Below are 20060 nucleotides of genomic sequence, written 5' to 3'. Positions count from 1 at the left end.
CTTGTAGAGCACCCAGCCAATCTTTGCACATAATGCATTACATTACATAAATCAAAAATAATGTATTCAGTAAAAAAAGAAAATAAAAGAGTGGTTTTAAGATTGGACATTTGGAACCAAGAAGTATGTAAAGGCCGGGTACTTCAGGTTTAAGATTAGTATTAGAGAATGTATACATAGGTTGGCCAACTTAAATACAAACACAATCTTCCCCAAAAGAAATAAAGAAAGAAAGGAGGACTTCTTCCATATATTATTCTTAGAACAGCTTTCCCAATCTCAGGGGGAGTGGTCAGGCTTTCGAGTCTCACCCGTCACTGTTCCGAAGTCCCAGAGGAATTACATCAGTCCTCTATAATGATGCAGGCTACAGAATGAACCAATACCTTCTTTTGCTACCTTGGGCCTAGTTGTGGGATTTCCGGTGTCACATACCCCAAGACTAAACCAGTCCTTGATGTTTTGTAGGACACTCAGGTTTCTCTTACAGATGGTGTTGGAGTCAGCCGAGAGAGGGGCATAGGACCAATCCCTAATAGCCTTACTTTGTAACTCTGTGCTTCCCACCGCCTCTCGAAAATATTATTAGGCACCCTAACCCTCGCAGGAACCTCCTCCCACCTGTTACACATGCCTACCATCTGACCTGCCACTTTGGGGCCTCTTACGTCTAAGCTGACTAACTTGCTTCTGGTTCTTTGCCTCTCTATTCAATATCTGAAAGTCTTGAGCCCTTATTTCTAATGCTATTGTTTCTCTTCAATTCCTTGTTAACCCCGAGGCAATCTGCACTCTCATCCGAAGATGACTCGTCCTCAGTCTCCTCACTCTCGCCTACCTCCTCTTCCTGCTGATCCATCCACCTTGGCATGAATCCACCAACTCTTCTTTTTCTCTTGATCTAACAGCCTTCCTTTGCTCTACTCTAACCACCTCCTCAACCAGATTCTCTTTATCGCACATCACCGCCACTTCCTTAGGTACTGTCACCACATTCCACTGCAAGTCTGACTTCATCCCTCCAGGTTTCCAGGGTTACTCTTTCCTTCAACTCCACTCCAGGTTTTATTTCCTCCCTCATTCCCTATGGTCGTTTTTCCTCTTGCCACTCCACTCTTGATTTGACCTCCTCTATCCTTTCCTCTGTTCCTACTACCACCTTCCACTCCACTCCTGGTATTGCCTTCTTTCCTTTTCTCCACACTTTCTTTTCTTCTGTAGAGATCACCTCCTCCTTTCTCCTGCTGCAACTTAACCAAGTCCCCTTTTAAGCACACTTCAATCTCCAGTCATCTAAATGTCTCTGCACCACCTCTCCTCTACAGCAGTCTTCCCTCTCCAGTCTCCTGCAAACAAGAGCTGGCTGCTCCTGTAAGGCATGATCCTGGACTGGGCTGCCTGGTTTATATAGTAAGATGCCCCCTGATTGGAACTAGGTGTGAGCCTAAGGGGCATGGGTTAGGATTAGCTAGGCTCTCGCCCTTCCTGAAGTTTAACATGAGGCTGAAGGGGCTGGGCCAAATCTATAGGAGCCCTAGTAGACATTTTGAAACTCAGTGTGAATGGAAACGCTGGACAAGCTGCTTGTGTGGAGGATATCCTGGTATGCTGCAGTTGGGAAGGCAAGTGTGCTAGGGGAGCTCTAGGAGTTTTCAGGTCGTCTATGGTCTCCCTGTCTTTGAAGGGATTTCAAATCCTGATCCATTCCGGGCTTTGCAGTTGCAGGGCATTGTGGGAGGTGTAGTCCATATGAGGGGGAGTTGCCTGTACAGTTTTGATGTTTGGGCCACAAGGTAGGTTTTCTGATGGCTTTGCTTGGTTAAGTGACCAGACTTGGTATTTCGTCAGGATTACCCTATCTCCAGTCACACAGTTTTGCTTCTGTTCCTGAGGGGCATTATGGGAAATGCATTATTGGAAAAGTATGTTTCCCTAACTGGCTTGGCTAAGTACCCAGTCCCCTGAGCCCCCTGGCACGTGGTCCCCTACCAAGTTCCCAGCAGGTAACTTTGTCATAATAACTATTTTAAGTAGTTTAGTTATTTCTCATCTACTTTAGGTCCATTCAATAACACTGCATTTGCCACCCTCATGAATACTTCTGAGCATGTTTGTAAAGGAAAATCAAAACATGCAAGCACACCTACACAAATGGGTTACAGAAGGGTAGGTGATGAAACAAGTTATTACTATAGGTGCAAGAGGATGTATTTTTTTAGCTCATTGAATCAACTGCTGTGGGTAAAGGAGGTAACTTTGAGATCGGTTCATATAAGAGTGAAATGTAAAGTGATCTTGTATAGAACACTTCTGCCATTTCTGTAGCTCTGGACTGTGGTTCTGGAATAAATGGGGGAGAGTAGGGGGCGTTAATGGTGGGAGAAGAAAAGGAATGTGTAAAACATGCACGGGCGAGAAATAACAGATTCATCTGTGCTGGTATCGACATACGTGGATTGTTTTACCTAGAAGGAAAAACCAAAGATCTATTAGCTACCAGGGCTGGGACACTGTGAGAGTCCATGGCTGGTGGCGCGTGCATGGGGTTATGTGATAAGGCTCAAGATGTTGCAGCTGAAAACCGGGAGGGTTCCTGCCTGTAAACAATTATTTGCAATTGCAACTCATTCAGGTGCAAGTTTAGTCAAAAATATATGACAAACATGTAGTATACTATTTTACTACCATGTCATGCACTGCTGTGTAAAATACAACTAGACACTCAGTATAGTTAAGGTAGGTCCGCTTTTCTTATTGCTGACATTATATTTAATTTTTTAAATCATAAACTTGAAGGACTCTGAACATTTTAAACAAAGGCAAGAAGAGGTTCACAGATCACAGTGCAAAGTGTACCTAGTTCAAGAGGTACAGATAGTTCAAATGATATCTCAACAGTGTGAAGTATTTATACAAAAAAGAAAATCCCAAAAGGACTAAACTTGCACCTGAATGAGTTGCAATTGAAAAGAATTGTTTACAGGCAGGACCCCTCACTGTTTCAGCTTTTGTTAGCCCATAGTCCTGTCCCTATGTTGGGCTCTCCCTCCTGTTACCTCCTTCAAGATGTTGCAGACCATGCATTGTTCTCCAACAGACACAGTGGGTGTGAATATCGTGGTGGTGGTGACGGGCAAGTGTTTGGAGCCTGCATGTGCAGTTTAAAGGCAATAGTCGATTGAGAGGGAAATAGCTTATTTGAGGAGAAAGAGATAATTAGGGAGGTAGTATAGCAGTCATGTTTGGAGTTCAAGACTACAACAAACGGGTGGGGATGCTGTCACCCCTCGGGTTGAACAGAGTTCTTCTGGTGTTGCTATTCTATTTCACTCTTGTATAGCGCAAACTTTCACCAAAGGCATTATGACGTTAAAAAGATGCAAAACAGGGAAGCATGATAAAATGAAGCGAACAAATATGTTTTAAGACTAGCCTTAAAAAGATTGAAATGTTGAATGGTCCGAAGAGAGAACAGAAGCAAATTCCAAAGCTTAGGGCCAGCCACAGAAAAGGTGCACCCGTCACAGCGTTCCAGGCGATAGCGAGGACAATAAGAAGAGCTGATGATGTAGAATGTATGGTGCATGCAGGACAATAAGGTAAAATGTTCTCTTGTAAGGATAAGCAATCTTTGTCATAATAGGCACCATGGATCATAAAAAGTGATTTGAACTGAATACGTGCCCCAACAGGAAGCCAATGAAGGTACTGACGAGCAGGTGATACTGACTGACCATAGAGTACACCTGTGATTTAACAGCCTGCAGCAGTCTGCAGCACTTACAGGCTATGCAACAAATAAGAAGGCTGGGCAAGCAGAGTGGCATTGCAATAGTCGAGGCTACCATTAATATTGGCAGCAACGACAGGAGCATGAAGACTAGCAGGAATGTAAGGAATGCCCGTCTTTAGATGCTTCAATTTAAAAACGTCAGTGCAGGGGTGCTTTTAGGCAGCCAAGGAATATGGCTGCCTAGCCTTTGAGCTCCGTAAATCAGCACCAATACCCTCTCACTTGTGGCAGACCCATGACCTGCTTGTGCCTGTAACTGCAGCTTTGAAACCTCTGTGATGCAGAGCGGCACCTACGCGTTGATAGAACTCAGGGTCCAGCCAAGTTCCCATTTAACCGACTGCGCGGCCCTCTGCCTCCCAGGCCCTGTGCCGGGTTGCGTGTCTGGCTACGCAGCCGTGATCTGCCAGTGTCAGAGCTGATCCCCTGCTGCCAGCGTGCCTATGGGTGCCTGTGGCCTTCCTGGGAGCCATGATGGAGAAAACTTGAGGCCGCCCCGGGGGGTGGACTCACCCACCTACGAGCCCCAGCCATATACGGCCACCCTCCCTCAGATCTCTATAATGGGAGTCGGACCATCCATCTTGCCCAGCTGCGGGGGAAGTCACCTTAGGGGACCCTGATAGAGGCAACACCATCCCTCGCTCCCCCCGGTGATGCCGGGCCCAACGGTCCGCACTACAACACAGGAACATCCATCTGCACCATTTGGAGACCCTGCCTCCCAGCGCTCGCTGGAGACCCACTCATCTATGCCCTCACTCAGGCACTCCTTTATCGAAGTTGCATGGCCTGCTCATTTGGGCCCCTGCTACAATCTGCGACTGGCTCCCTGTAGGGCAGAAAGTACATTATACAAATCATGGGTGCCGCCGACTACGGGTTGGAACCACTACTCTTTTTTCCTGGTGCGTGCTGAGCTGTCCCTCCCAGGGAGTAAACACTTATTTGCTGTGCCATCCACATTGGCCCCAGCCACATGGGAATTTACCCCACAATAGCCCACACTGTACTGCACCAATACCCATGGTCTGCATTATTTAGCTGGGGTCTACTTACACAGTCTGCTGGGAGCCCTTCCCTGGACACTGGGTATCTTGACCTGAGGCCTAACCCTGAACAGTAGGTGCAACTGTACCAGAGGCCCTGCACAATTAGTCTCCCAACCACCCCCCATCTCCTACTCTCCTGCATTTTCTAAACATGACTAAGGGGGCGGTGGGGGGAAAAACTGGCACCATGGATAAGTTCACCTGGGTGGCCTCCTAAGGAGAAACTGGCGGGGACCCTCCTACCTCACCTCCAGTAGACCCGCCACCCGAGTCATCTGCCCCAGACCTCAAAGAAAGGATGGAGGCTACGACAAGAGATTTCACATAACTGCAAATGTTTCATCCATGCGCTCCCAACTTGCTAAAGAGGTCCATCATATTAACGAAGCAGAAGAAAGAATTGGGGTGACTGAAGAAAATGTGCAATCCCTCCAAGCTGCTGTGGTCTTCCTTTACGAAAGACATGAAACTGGTTAAACATAAATGTGATGATTTTGAGTCCCGGTCGAGGAGAAACAACATTTGCATTGTGGGGGTCCCCGAGGATGCGCTGTCTGCAGGTATGGAGTTTGCTGTGAAGCACCTGCTTAAGGAGCTCCTAAATGACCCACAACTCTCACCATACTTTGCAGTGGAACGGGCACACCGGGCGCTAACTCCAAGACCTACGCCTGGTGACTTCCCTCATCCGATCATTGCAAAAATCCTGAGTTACCGGGACAGAGAACAAATACTCTGGCTTGCCAGGGACAAGAAAGACATGTGACTGGGGTCCCAAATCATTTGAATCTTCCCTGAATTTGCGGTCTGTTGCGGTCCAGGAAGAACGCTGTCTTTTCATTGGAACCAAGAAAATGCTGAGAGACCACAGTATTAAATACGCAATGCTAGTTTCATGCATGAAGTCCTGTAAACCTCTTGGGTACAATACACATTTGTTTGTTCCGCCACAATGTTCAATATGCTCATAGTAACCTGGTTAGTGCGCCGACACAGCGACAACTCACCCCTTAGCAACTGCTCTGTATCTGTTTACGTTCAGAGGTCTACCCACTAGATGTTCATGGGCTGAGAAGGGATGGGGAAGGAGAAAGGGTGGAGGGGAAGTCAAAACACTGCTGGTTGGGGGTGGCAGTGAGGGTGGGGGAGTGAGGTAGGAGCCTGGCTGTTCGGTCTGTTCACTCAGGGAAGAGTTGGTTAAAACTGTTGAAATCTCTTGGTTGGCGGGTGGTGGGAACATGCAAGGGGAGAGTGGCGTTGATAAGGCAAGAATTTATGAGAAACATACACTAGTCGACAATCTGGTCTGGTGGGTGAAAAGCGAGTCACTAGTATGAGCTGGAATGTTAGGGGGTTGGGAAACTATACCAAATCGAGGAAAATAATGGCCTATGCCACCAGGCAGGGGGTCAATGTTCTTTTGTTACAAGAAACCCATGCTAGGGCAGATATCTGTCGTTGTATTGCCCCCACCTGGGGAGGGAATAGATACTGCACCTCCTATTCAACCCAATATTGTGGTGTGTTGACACTGGTGCATAAAACTGTTACATTTGCTGAAAAGAAATCACACATTGACCCAGCTGGACGATGTCATTATACATTGTATCCTCAAGGCGGTTTAAACTTTGCTGGTAAATACATATTGCCCCAATGTTGAGATACTATCTTCATATGTTGGGGTCCACATCCTGTGGGGGGGGGGAGATATGAACCTTGTTCTTCATCTCAGACTGGATAGGACCGGTACGGCCCCAGCCCCCTATCCAGGGCTACCTGCTGCCTTATAACACACATGAAAACATTGCTCCTAAGGGATGCCTGGAGGCTCACACACCCACAGATACGTGAATATACTTTTTATTCTTCAGTACACAATATGGCCTCTAGCATTGACATTATTCTGGTATCTTGCTCACTTCCTGGGTAGGTGCTCGTGTTCCAGATCCAGCCCCGCACATTATGCGACTCCTCAGTGAACTGGGTTTCCCAGCCCTTTAAGATGACTAGCAATACCCTGGAGATGGATGGGGATGCAGATTTTATTCATACATCAATGATCAAAACGGCTCAGGTAGTTTGGCAAAAGGGGAGTCTGTTTTAATAACAAATATATAAAACAGGGAGTACAACTAACATCAGCATTTGTTTGATCCTCTTACTCGACTCATTCTAGTAGAAACTCAGGTTATATTGCATAAAATCGTCATCAGTGACGTATTGCCCTGCGTCATTACCTACGTGGCAAACTATAAAACCTATTGGAGGGAGTGATTGTCTCTAAGTGAATATCTAGTATACGTTCCATATCAGTATAGAACCGTGACGGAGAGTGATAGGGTACTTAACATCAGTTGGGGCAACTAAGCCCTCCCCTCAAAATGGCCACTATGAACATCACTAAATACACAACGTTCCATTGTCTACACAAACTATAGGACCCTAGATTACACAGTCCTCTACAATTGGTTGGCTTCTAACCCCGTCAGTACTTTTCCACCTATGTCTAGCAGCATGCAGACTGAAAATCCAGGTGCTAGTGGGCATATCTAAACACTAGCTTCCCACCAATTAATATATAAATCTATCATCACCTCAATGGTCCAGTGTCAATTAGTGCTTTGGCCTTGAGTTTTTACTGTGCTCTGAGAATTTTTAAGGAGTGAAGGTACAGCCTGCCCTCGTGTGTTGGTGTGACCACCTCGTTTGTCCAATTTCTTCCTTCCACGTGACTGGACACTATGAAATCAAGCCTTTTAGTGTATTTGGATGTCACTTATCCTCGATACTTTCTTGATACCTTATAGAATATCTGCATTCTCTGGTCTCTGCATCTCTTCTGTGTGCGGCATCTCTTTCTGTGTGACGTCACCATTCATCCTTGCATTTCATATGCTCTTGTTTCTTCAGGAATCTCATTCAAATGGCCATCATATTGTCTTGCATGCTGGTACAGGTTTCTCAATGGGTACCTTGTCTCCCAGATTGTCTTAGGTACTGGTACTCTTATGGGTACTGCACAGAGTCCACACTCTGCTCTTTGCTGGTTCAACTGTTCCGCATACATCACATACTTTGGTTCCCACTCTAGGTAATAAGGGCGGGAAGTTGGAGGGGGGTACTTAGCTCCTCCTTTAGATCTGAAGTTGACCGTATTCTCAATGCGCAAGGGAAACTCAAATGGGAGGAACTTGATGTTCTGGAAGTGTTCCAGTGCTACTATGGGGTCCTATACGAAGCAGACCAATGATATGACCCCATTCCTTGGCTGGAGGGAGTGCCGCTGTCAAGGCTGAGTCCACAAGCTACTGAAAACCTCAACAGCTCGCTTACAGTAGACTAAATGCTTGCCATTATCAGGGACCTCCCCAGAGGAAAAGCTCTTGGCCCTGATTGTCTAACTGCTGAGTTCTGGGAATTTGAGGCTCTTCTTATACCCATATCTCATCCAGGTCTGGGAAGAGTTGCTGGCTAACTCCCTTCTGCCCAAATCCATGCACGAGGCCGTTATAACCGTCCTGCTCAAACCTGGCAAACCCAGCAATGAATGCAGGTCCTATCAACCTCTTTGACTAATGGACGTGGACACAAAAATTAATGCTAAAGTACTGGCGAACCGGTTTTTACCGTTAATGCCCCACATTGTCCATCAGGACCAGGTGGGGTTCATCCCTGGCAGAGTGACCTCTCAACATCCGTCGACTATTTAATGTCATGGCCAGGCTGAACTCCGAAGTAGAAGCTGTTGCTGTGACGATCGATGCCCAGAAAGCATTCAACATGGTATTGTGGAAATATTTATATCTGGTATTGGAAAAAATGGGCCTGGGGTCTGAGATGCTCAGATATATTAAACTACTATACTCTAGCCCCCTGTTGAGCGTTCCCATTAACGCCAGGGTCTCTGATCAATTTGAAGAGGATGCCCTTTTTCCCCTATCCTGTTAGCACTTGCGATTGAGCCAATGGCAGACTTCATCCGCTTTCATCACAGTAGTCAAGGTCTACGTCTCAGAGGACCCCCTGAAATAATCTTGTTATACGCGAATGACGTCCTGCTCTATATTCGCGACCTACAAACTAATCTTGACCCCATCATCCGCAATATTACTCTCTTTGGCGAGCATTCAGGATTTGTTATAAATTATACCAAATCTGAGATTTTCCCTCTGACACCTGTACAAAAGAACCTCGCAGGGTCTTCCCCCTTTTATGGGCTCCCAATGTCATCAGATACCTTGGTGTGATGGTGGCCCGAGCGGGCACTTCCCTCCTCCGTGACAAATACTCGACCCTCGAAGAATATGTCAGAGATAAGGTCACCAGGTGGAGATTGTGTAACGCTCACCTGAATCCCTCGGAGGCGCAGGTCTGGGCTGGGGGTTCTCGGAGTCTTCTAGGGTCACGCGCAGGCCTCGAATGCCACCCTGGAAAGGCCCTCTCCTCACTGAGATCTTGATCTGAAGGGTGAGGTGTCTGCAATTGGGAGAGCAAGGGGTTAATAGGATATATAAGCCTGACTGGGCAAGCTGACTCCCCTTCCTGGTACTCCCCACGTAGTTCGTAGGCTAAATGTGCTCACCTTATATAGGTGAAAGCGGAGCTCTCCATCCTGCGTCTGTGCAGGGGCGCCGAAGCCAGTTACTTCACTGGTTAATTGTCCAGCCTCTTGGTTGCAGAGGATGAAGATTTGGAGCTAGGCCGTCGTTAGCAGCACGAACGGCGGTTGCTTGAATGGAGAGCGATGGAAAGGCGAAGGTATTGCAGGCAAGTAAGTAAAAAATGTCAATTCGAAGTTTAAAGCACTTCTTAATGTCTCTTTTCCTTTTGCAGGTTGCAGAAGCAGCTGGGTAGAAAAATAGATGTCGAGGAATGCGCCGAGGAGTGAGAAAGATGAGAGCTGCCCAAAACACGTGCATATGGATGTAGTTTTGTATTTCTTAATGATGTCCTTTTGTTTTGCAGATGCGAGTAGCAGCGTCGGCGGAGGCGAGAAGAATGCAGCGCAGGTAGGAAAAGTTTCACGATGGTTACTAACCAATGTCCTTGCTTCCACAGGGTGCCAAAAAATGGAAAGCTGCAGCCCGTGGCTTGAGATGCACCGATGGATTGGGTAAGTGCTGCGCTGGTTGTTGTCTCGTGCAAACCTGGTGTTCTTTTCCCTTCTCAGATGCTGCAGAAGACGAAGATGGTATTTCAGAAGGTAAGATTACGGATTTCTCTTCCCTAGATGCAGAAGTTGCAGATTCTCTGGAGCTGACACGGTGAGCGTCTTGCTGCTATTGCAGAATAACGCGAAGCACGTTGCTCTGATCGGGTGTGGTTTAAATAGTCCTACTGGAGTGCTTAGGTGTCTCCTTCCACAGCAGCCTCGCCCAAGTAAGAAGTCCCAGCTTCCAGAATAGTTCCAGTATCCAGTCCCAGGGAGTGGTGCTGGCCACACCCAGAAGGTAAAGTAGTTCCAGCCACGGATGGATGAGGATTTCATCCTGCAGGGGAGTGAGCAGCATGGTCTGCAGCCGGTAGGTCCACCCAAGCACCATTCCTTACATCATGAGCCCGGCACGTCCTGTGCCGGGACTGGGTCCCTGTCCCTTTATGAGCCTGGCGCCACTGGCGCCAGGACAAGGTCCATAAGGCCCCTATGGGAGCCGATGGGTGCCTGAAAATAAAGTTGTGACCCAGCTTCCGAGGCAGTTGGGCTAAACCTGACTCCTTGGAGGCTGCGGTCATGACAGATTGTTTCCAATGTCACTGGCGGGTAGGCTAGCTCTAATTAAAATGACCCTCCTTCCCAAATTGCTCTACACATTCGTTAATGTCCCCCTATGGCCCGGCAAACCTAAAACTACATGGGACACTAGCGCAATTCTTATGGCACACTGGAGCTGTCCATAAAAAGTGGTTGGATTTGACTTATTTCCATATTCGGCCGGAGGACTGTCAGTTCCACATTTTGAATTATACTGTCTAGCTGCCCAAGACCAATTTGCATCCTACTGGTATGGGGAAGCACCACCTCCACCTCATGCGAGACTGGAAACCTTAAGTTTATGGAGGACTGACCATCGGTCGATGATCCTAGAAGAAAAATACACTGACTGCCCCTACGACCGGGTTTGAACTACCTTGACCACGTGGTGCTCAGTTTTTGCAAAAACTGGGGCTAAACACCTGTACTATATGTGGCTCTCACTATGGGAATTCCCCGGACTGGGCCCCACATGGGACAAGACACTGAGCTCACGTTGGGAAGGCCTCATATACCTGGTATTGGCTGACCTGTATCCAAATTGTTCCTTTATCACTCTACAAACCAACCAGACGACAGGGTCATGTGGACTCGGCCATCGAGCAAATGCAGTACTACAGGAGTCGTGCTGCTAATACTGCATGGTGGCCGCATTACCCCAATGAACCCTCACTGAAAATGCTGAATTGACATACATTGTAAACTCCACAAACTGTTGTGGCCGCCTTGCCACACTATATAAGATGATATTGAATAAAACATCTGCGAATAAACCAGCAATTAGGTTGAAACGGGCAGCAAGTTTAAATGCGGAATTATCAGACACCCAATGGAAAAACATGTTCCTTCATACATGAAATGTATCCCTGAATTCCAGATTTAGGGTTATGCAATTTAAATTGTTAAACTTTACTATACGCCCAGGAAACTGGGTAAAATGCTTAAGACTGGGGAACAACTATGTCCGAGATGCCATACATGTGGGGCAGACCACATCCACATGTTCTCGAGCTGTCCCTCTCTGGTCGTATTTTGGGAATCAGTTTTGAAAACATTGTTGGATATAGTGGCGATCGTGCTGGATCGCTCCCCTTTAGGCACACTGTTTGGAGGTTGGTCCACACCTCCTTCAAAACGGTTTGGATCTATTTGACCTTAAACATTTGACTTAATCAAATTTGATCGAATTTATTTGACCTTTTTTTTGGTCTAAAATGCAGGGCAAGACCCCCCGCTACCTCACCCCACTTCCTCTCCACCTAATCTATACCCTTACCTACCCCATATATATATTTAATTAAATTTGACCAAAATAAAGGTAAAAGAAATTCGATCAAATGTTTCAGGTCAAATTGTTTAGGTCAATTAATCTAATAGTAAAGGGCGTGGCCTAAGAGCCATGGAATAGGTTGCGATTCCAGGTGCTCCTGCGGATCCTCAACAATCCTGAACAAAAGCGGTGCCCACAAGAGGAACCCACACATAAAAATGGAGATGCAGGTTGATGAAAGAATGAAGAACATTCGGAGCACAATTTTGCAGTAAATTGCAGTGAAGTGGCAGGCTGGAGAAGAATTGGAGCGTCCCATCAGAAAGGGAAACAAGATGGCGGCCCGACTACAACAAAGGACTCCCAGACAGGCCACTACAAGTTGCAGTAAGAAGAGCTGGAGTAGCGTCGCGGGTGAGGGATGATAAAAACCCTGCTGACAACGAAGGGGTGAACGTGTGTGGGTGAAAGGCAGGCTGAAATGACCACACTACGATGAAGTGTGTGAAAGCCCCAGCAGAGAACAAGGGGCAGACTGTGTAGAAGAGCCATGAAAGGAGGAACAGTAACCGGAAAGCCATAATGGTGTGCCCTGAGCCAAAGCTCCTGCGGGCTGGCATTTGTAAAGGAAATTACAACAGGAGGCGAGAACAAAGCCCTGAAGCAATGTTCGGTCGCAGAGTTCAGAGGCTACAAATGTAGCAAGTCGTGGCAGCAGGAACGCCGTAACAACCCAAGAATGCTGATTACATTGTAACAGCAAGCAGGTTGGGGAAGCTCTGTTTGCGTGAGAACGAAGTAAAAAACGACACGACCTGTGTGAAAAGCACGGGGATCTTGTAGATTACGTGGTGAAAGGAACTAAGGCCAACAGGAGCTCAGCACCACCTGAATTTCCCAGCTGGAGCACATACTCTAAACAACAGAGCGCAACAGCCGCAACTCCTCGAAAGCACATATCGGACGAAACACTGGAGGAGAAGGTGGCTGCTTAGGGTCGGACACATGGAGAAGGGTAATTAGGGAGAGTGCCACGCAAACTGAAAATATACTTAATGCTTCCTACAGTACACAGCCACCGGATTGCTGCAGGCTGTGCGCATGTGAAAAGTGCAAGACCTACGTCGAAGTACAGAGCAAGGATTCAACAGAAGGCAGATACCAGTGAAGGAAGATACAGAGCTGGCTGGCAAGGCACTGGCATGGGCGACTGAAAGTGAAACTGAGTAGGGAGTTAAAGACATAAGACTCTCTGAACAGCCACAAAGAGATACCAGGACCCACAACAGTAGCCGAAGGTATGCAACAGGCTCGGACAGTGCACAGGCCACACTGAAGTCCCAGTGGGCCCCCAGCAGTGCAAAAAAACCTGCAGCGACCGGACCCGCAGTTGAGCTATATCACGGGGAGTGGAGGACTTTCGGGGATGCTGGTTACAGAGACTTTGTGGATGAGCAGCAGTCCCCGGGAAGGGGACTAGGAACCCAGTGCAGACTGTAGTACACTGGCCCCCCTGCAATAGGCCAGTACATATCTGGTGGAACACACACCCGGCAGGACCAAGGCACGTGGTGCCAAAGACACACAGCTACTGGCACACGAGTGAGGTGACCGCAGGGGCATGCTGGAGCTTACTATAATGGCACAGACTGTACGGAGGAGTGCACAGGCGTAGTACTGCGATTAGTACAGGGTGGAGGCCTGAACAGTCTGGAACGCTGCCTTCAGACCTAGATGCAGCTACTGAAGAGCCCAGAGATAAGGGGAGGAGGGGTAGAGCACCGAAAATACAAGATAACTAAAGGACACCACGAGTGAAATTCCAGAGAGACGCCAGAAGACGTAGGCAGCGGGGTGGCAAATACAAGACCCAGAAGGGTGGATATAATAAATGTACACTTTAGTAGCAGGTGAGCCATCATATAACGATCTGAAATTGACATTTAAGCTAAAAAGCGAAGGCACTTCTCACTGTTAGCTAAATGCAGGAAGCACAGGTACCGATTAGTGCTAGGCAGCCCTAGGAATCACACTAATGCCCAGAGTAGTTTAGATTAGTCAGGAGACTAGTAGTTCAATATCCTCCCGCTGCACTCCGAAGACCGGCACTAGGCGAGATGTGGGAATGCCTGAGATCCAGATCTGGATCTGGGGAGGTGGCGGTGGGGGGAGTTGGGATAGTTAGAGGGAAGTTGACCTACAGACACGCACAGCGGAAAGAGGGGGGATGTGACAAAAGGAGGGCGAGGGCAGAAATGCTTAAAGACGATGGGAGAACTCAAGAGAGCAACCTGAAATGTTAGGGGTTTGACTAGTTACTTCAAACGGAATAGAGTAATAGCATATTTGAGATGCCAAAAAATCAATATAGCCCTCCTGCAGGAAACACATCTGACCAAGACAGACAGGACAACTTGGCACGAAAGTGGGGAGGTGTGACCTTGGGTTCCACATACTCTGCATATGCCAGGGGGGTGCTTATATGGGTGGCACCAACAGTTCAGCTCAAGGTCCTCTAGACCCACCAAGATAGGGGTGGCAGAATGATCATACTACGGGGGAAGGTGGAAAATAGAGAAATATGTTGTTATTAACACATATGCCCCAAATCACGACACAGCTGTATATTTTAGATCCTTACATACCAAGAAAGGCCCATACAGGGATGGGGCGTTAATATGGGGAGGAGATTTTAATTGTACGCTAGACCTGGAAGTAGACAGCTTAGATGGTAAATTTGTACATCCATCCCCTGCAGTGAAAGCTTTAAACTCGTTGTTGCACGCATTCAAGTTAGAAGACATGTGGAGGACAATGCATCCGCAAGACTGGGTATATTCTCATTACACTGCTCCCACAAATTTTTACACAAGGTTAGATTATGTGTTTCCGGGAGGTGAACTACTGGGGGAGTTTATACGGGCTGAATAAAAAACAAGGGTCCTCTCAGACCATGCTCCTCTGGTTGTCACGTGGCAGGCTCTACCCCCCCGTCCGAGCCAGGATTCCAACATGGAGACTTAGGGTGGAGGCACTCAGGGACACAGGGTTCCGGGAACATCTGAGGGAGGAGGTGAAGGAATATTTTCAGCATAACAGGAGCAGTGTGAACTCAGCAGGTACACTTTGGGAGGCTTTTAAAGTTGTGGTGAGAGGAGCAGCCATATCGAAGTTGAAAGGAATACAAGATGTTATTTTACGAGATTTGCAGGTTGTAGAGGGTAGGTTAGAAGCGATAGCGCAGGCAGGAGAAAGGTCCCTGGAAGAGGCATGGGAGGTGACCCGCCTACAACAAGAATGTCAGAAGCATTGGGATAGATTAAGTAATTTGAGCTACAGGAAATATATTGAGAGGCAACACACAGAAGGGGACAAGCCGGGGCGATTGTTGGATTTGCTCTACAAAAGTGAGAACAAATGGGAGGCAGTTATAGCAGTGGTGGGAACAGAGGGAGTGTTGTGCAAGACACAAGAAGGCATTAATTAATACTATAAGCAAATGTATGAGGGAACCTCAGAGTGTGATGTGTCCGAGATACAGGAAGCACTGTCTGAGATCCCTCTGCCCAAGCTAAATACAGAAGAACGAGACAGATTGGAAGTCCCGATCACGATAGAGGAATACAAATTGTGATTAAAAAAAATACCAACAGGCAAAGTCCTGGGGGCAGATGTCCCCCCCAGTGAATTATATAAAGAATACAAGACAGAAATCCTAACTCCACTGCTGGAAAATCTTAATGAATCATTGGAATCGGGCAGATTGCACGGATCCTCAAGAGAGTCATTGATTGTCCCCCTTCTCAAACCGAATAAGCCAGATACAGACTGTGGCTCGTATAGACCCCTTTTGTTACTGAATCAAGATGGAAAGATACAGCAGTAATGGTGCTGAGGCTCAAACCGATCATAGCCAAGCTTATACACTCGAACCAGACAGGATATGTCCAGAAAAATTTGCAATGTATTCTAGATGTAATAGAGCAATATGCTGATTTGTCGGGCATAACAACCCACAAAAGTCGAGTTTGTTTCCATTAGGGGGATATGTCGGAAAGCTTATGCACACGCTGCCGGTGCTGCCATTTAAATGGGAATTAGACACATTTTGTTATTTGGGGGTGGACATTTATCACGATCCCCAGACAGAACACACACAGAACACAATGAAAGCGATGAGAATTGAAAACTACATATCTTTCTGGGCTAGGTTGCCGTTATCCATGATGGGACGGGCAGCGCTGCTAAAGATGGTGGTGCCCCCGAGACTCCTTCATTTTTTCTTACAAATGTCCCATTTTCAATACCAAGGCTGTTCTTCATAAAACTGCATAGTAGAGCTTCCTGTGGCATAATTCAAGGTGCAGGGAAGCACTTTGTAAGCTCCAGAACTCTTATGAACTAGGAGACTAAAACTACCCAACTTTCAAGTATATTTAGCTGCTTGCAAGTTGCGATTTGTAGCTAAATGGCTGCCTAATGAACAAACGCAGGAGTGGCGGCTGTTACAAGCATCAAAAACCCAGTTCTTTTTAAACAAAGTTATATGGATAATCGACCCTTGCACAACCCGCTCGACCAAGTTAATGAGATTGGGGGGTGCAATGTGGCGTTGAGCTTGTCAATTGATGGGGAACATCACACCGTATTCCTCGCAGATCCCGCTGGTGGCGCTGGAAGGGGTGAGTGACCAGTTGCGTTTGAATGTGAGAAAGTACTGGGAACCTAAAGGTGTGGTGACGGTAGGGGATCTGATAAAGGAGGGTTTGCCTAAGAAGTTTGAGGAATTGACACAGGAAACGGGAGTGCACCTGGTGCAACGCCTTACATACTCCAGCCTAATGAGAAATCTAAGTTGCAGATGGCCGGAGACCGAAGAGCCATTGCAGCTAGATGAGACGATTGAGACATTTTATGATTTGGCAGAATGTGGGCATGAAGTCTCACGGATATACGAGCTGGTAATGTCCAAAGTGGGGAAAGAGTTGGGGCAGACGAGACAGCAATGGGAGGCAGATTTAAAAGAACCAGTGTCATACGCGTAGTGGAACTGAGCTATGGAATACCACAAAAAAGGTGTGCAGGAACACAATGCTTCAACAGATTCAATTATATATAACCCACAGAGCATATCTAACTCCAAATAGAATAGCAAAGTTTAGCCAGCCAGCAATACAATCATGCCCGAAATGCGGTGAGGTTGGTGCAGATTTGGTCCATATGTTCTGGGCCTGCATAGGGATTGGTAGATTCTGGGGGGAGGTGGCTCAGGCATTAGCAAAGGCGGATATCACCTTGGAAATTGGAACCCCCTGGCTTGTCTGCTGGGGGGCTTCGCAAGGCCCAAGAGAGCTAAACATGTGAGTAAACTGAGAAATCTGGCATATATATTAGCGAAATGTAGGATAGCGATGGGATGGAAAGCACAGACAAGGCCCCTGGTGAAAGTATGATGGAGGGACCTGCTGAAATGGGCGAATGCGGAAATGGTGTGGCGAGAGGCAATAAGCAGGAGCTCGGACCAAGAAGAAAGGGGAAGGGGGGTGGAAGCTCGGAGACAGTTGATTGCAGATTTGGCCACTTCCACACTGGAAACCAGGGAATTGGAGCAGAGTCCTGTACAAGAAGATGCAGACATTAGAGTGGTCGATGGAGAGTAAGCTGGGGGGTGGTGGGATATATGGTGCAAGGTAGGCTGGGGTAGGGGAGGGGGGGGAACAAACAGACCCGATTTGTACGGTGATACAATGTACTCCATAATGCAATGTCTGTAGGTTATTGTGGTATATAAAAATAAATTGTTTAAAGAAAATAAAATAAATGCTAATACCGTTAAAACGCCCCATACCTTTTGTAAATATGGGGTGCACGATTGCTAAAAGGTGCATACTGCTCAAATGGAAAGACAAGAACCCCCCCAACAACCAAGACATGGCTGGCGGTCCTTACATGGGCCCAGAATTGTGAGGAGGCCTCCTTTGATACACTCCCTACCTCCTCCAGACCCAGAGACACATGGGCGGAGTTCCACTCGTATCTAGCCAGCAGTACCTCTGACTAATCACCTTGCTGTCTTGAAGTACCTTACAGCCCTCAAAGCCCCCATTCGCAGCAACTGTGATTTTGAACTGTAAAAACCCACTGCATGAAAGTTATTTCAGTATCACTGAAGTGCTATGTAGATATACATCTGTTTGCTCATTTGTGATCTTGTTACTGTCTGTTCTCTGATGCCTGGTGTCTCTTGCTGTACCTGCCAAGAGTCAATAAATAAAAAATGTAAAATAAAAAAATAAAATGTCTGCTCAAGGTGGCCCTGATCTGGGCCTCAGGTGACAGTGAGACAGAGATCTTGACACCAAGATTTATTACTGAATGGACAGGGACTGGACCAGCCCCAAATTAGTCAGCCAAAAATCAGAGGTCCACAAAGAGGAAGAAGAAGAGCAAACCAACAACACTTTGGTCTTGTTCCCATTGCGTTTAAGTTAATTTAGGCTCATCCATTCACCCACAGCTTAAAGACAGGCCATAAGGCAAACAGCAGTTCTCTTATGCTCAAGGTCAAGCCTAAAGAGCAGCTGGGTGTCATCTGCATATGAATAAAAACAGAAACCATGGAAGTGAATAAGGCTAGCCAAAGGCTGAATATAGATATTAAAAAGCAACGGGGACAAAGTGAAGCCCTGGGGGACCTCAAAAGGAGACAGTTTGAGAACGGGATGATAGGAAGGCCTTGAACCAATCAAGTACAGGGCCTGAGATGCCAGCTTCCCACATCCTGACCAGAAGAGTGGCATGGTCGATGCTGTCAAAAGCTGTGAAAAGATCCAACAAACTTAATACCGCCACACCTCCCTGATCATGGATAGTGGTCAGGTCATCAACCACTCACACCAAAACTGACTCTGTACACATTTGGCGACAAACGCCAAGTTGTAAAGTGTCTAGGATGTTTGAAGCTTCTAGAAAGGACTGAGGTGTAAAAGGTCTCAAATAACTACACAAGAAAAGTTAGAAGAGAAACAGGCCGATAGCTAGAGAAAGAGGCATCAAGCGAAGGCTTTTTTTAAAGCCATATCAACTGAAGCATTTGTCTGCGATTCTGGCATCCGTCCAGAGGCAAGGGAAGAATGAATAGCCTCAGCAAGTATCTCATCAATATGAGTAGCTAAAGGTCTAAGAAAGTGAAGTGGGATAGGGTCCAGCGGCAAAACAGTTTTAAGAGGCAGAGCAGCCTGTAAGACTGCCATGCGATCATTAAGCAGAAATGAGTTGAAAGCAGCAGAGAAGGAGCAAAAAAGGAAAAAAAGCTGCAGAACTAACGGTGCAACCAATATTGGACCTAATGCTCTAAATTCTGTGGACAAAGAAATTAGACAAATTGTCGCACAGGGTCTGAGAAGCCAGAACAAAGGATGGGAGTCTAGGGACGAGTACATCTCTCACTGGAACAGCTTCCTAGGAGTATTGGCCGCTGAAATATTTTTTGTGCATAACAATAGCATTTGCCAGTATTTTTAGCTTCATGATAAATACTTTTTTGTAACAATCTTTAACAAGGGATCATAGCTTAAACACCATCTATGCTCAGGTTGGCGCGGTTTCGATCCAAGAATGGAAATGTCAGGCGTAAACTATGGAGCTCAAGAGTGAGAAGATTCACGCAGAGGTTTCATAGGCACCATGGTGCCAGGAGCTTCTGAGAAAGCTGCGATAAACCGAGCTGGGGACAAGGACAAAGATTTTTCCAAAGAACGGGAAGAATCAGAGATGATTTACTCTGCCAGAGTAGAAGAATCTACTGACCTGCAATTTTTCTGCAGTGATTTGATTTGCAAGGGAAAGATTTGTGGGGCTGGTAAAAGAAATTCGAAAGGGATCAAATATTGATCAGACCAAGTTAAAAGCAAAGCTGGAAACACACGTAACAACGAGGGGCAAATATAAGATCAAGGTGGGCCCCTTAATGTGTGTGGAACCAACAACAAACTGATTTAAAAGTTTTCATGCCAGCAATACCGGAGACCGCAGTTAAAAAAAAAAGAAAAATCGGCAGAGTCAACCCAAATATTGAAATCACCTGCAATGCACATTCGTTATAGCCAAATCAGAAATAAAAGCAAAGAAAGCTTTACAAAAGAAGAAGAATCAAATGAAGGAGGGTGATAGACAATAATAAATTAAGTGTAA

Source organism: Ambystoma mexicanum, chromosome 4p, assembly GCF_040938575.1.
Source record: "Ambystoma mexicanum isolate Mex_15411 chromosome 4p, UKY_AmexF1_1, whole genome shotgun sequence".
Lineage (NCBI taxonomy): Eukaryota > Metazoa > Chordata > Amphibia > Caudata > Ambystomatidae > Ambystoma > Ambystoma mexicanum.
The sequence above is the reverse complement of the archived record's forward strand: the minus strand, read 5'-3'. Positions refer to the sequence as shown.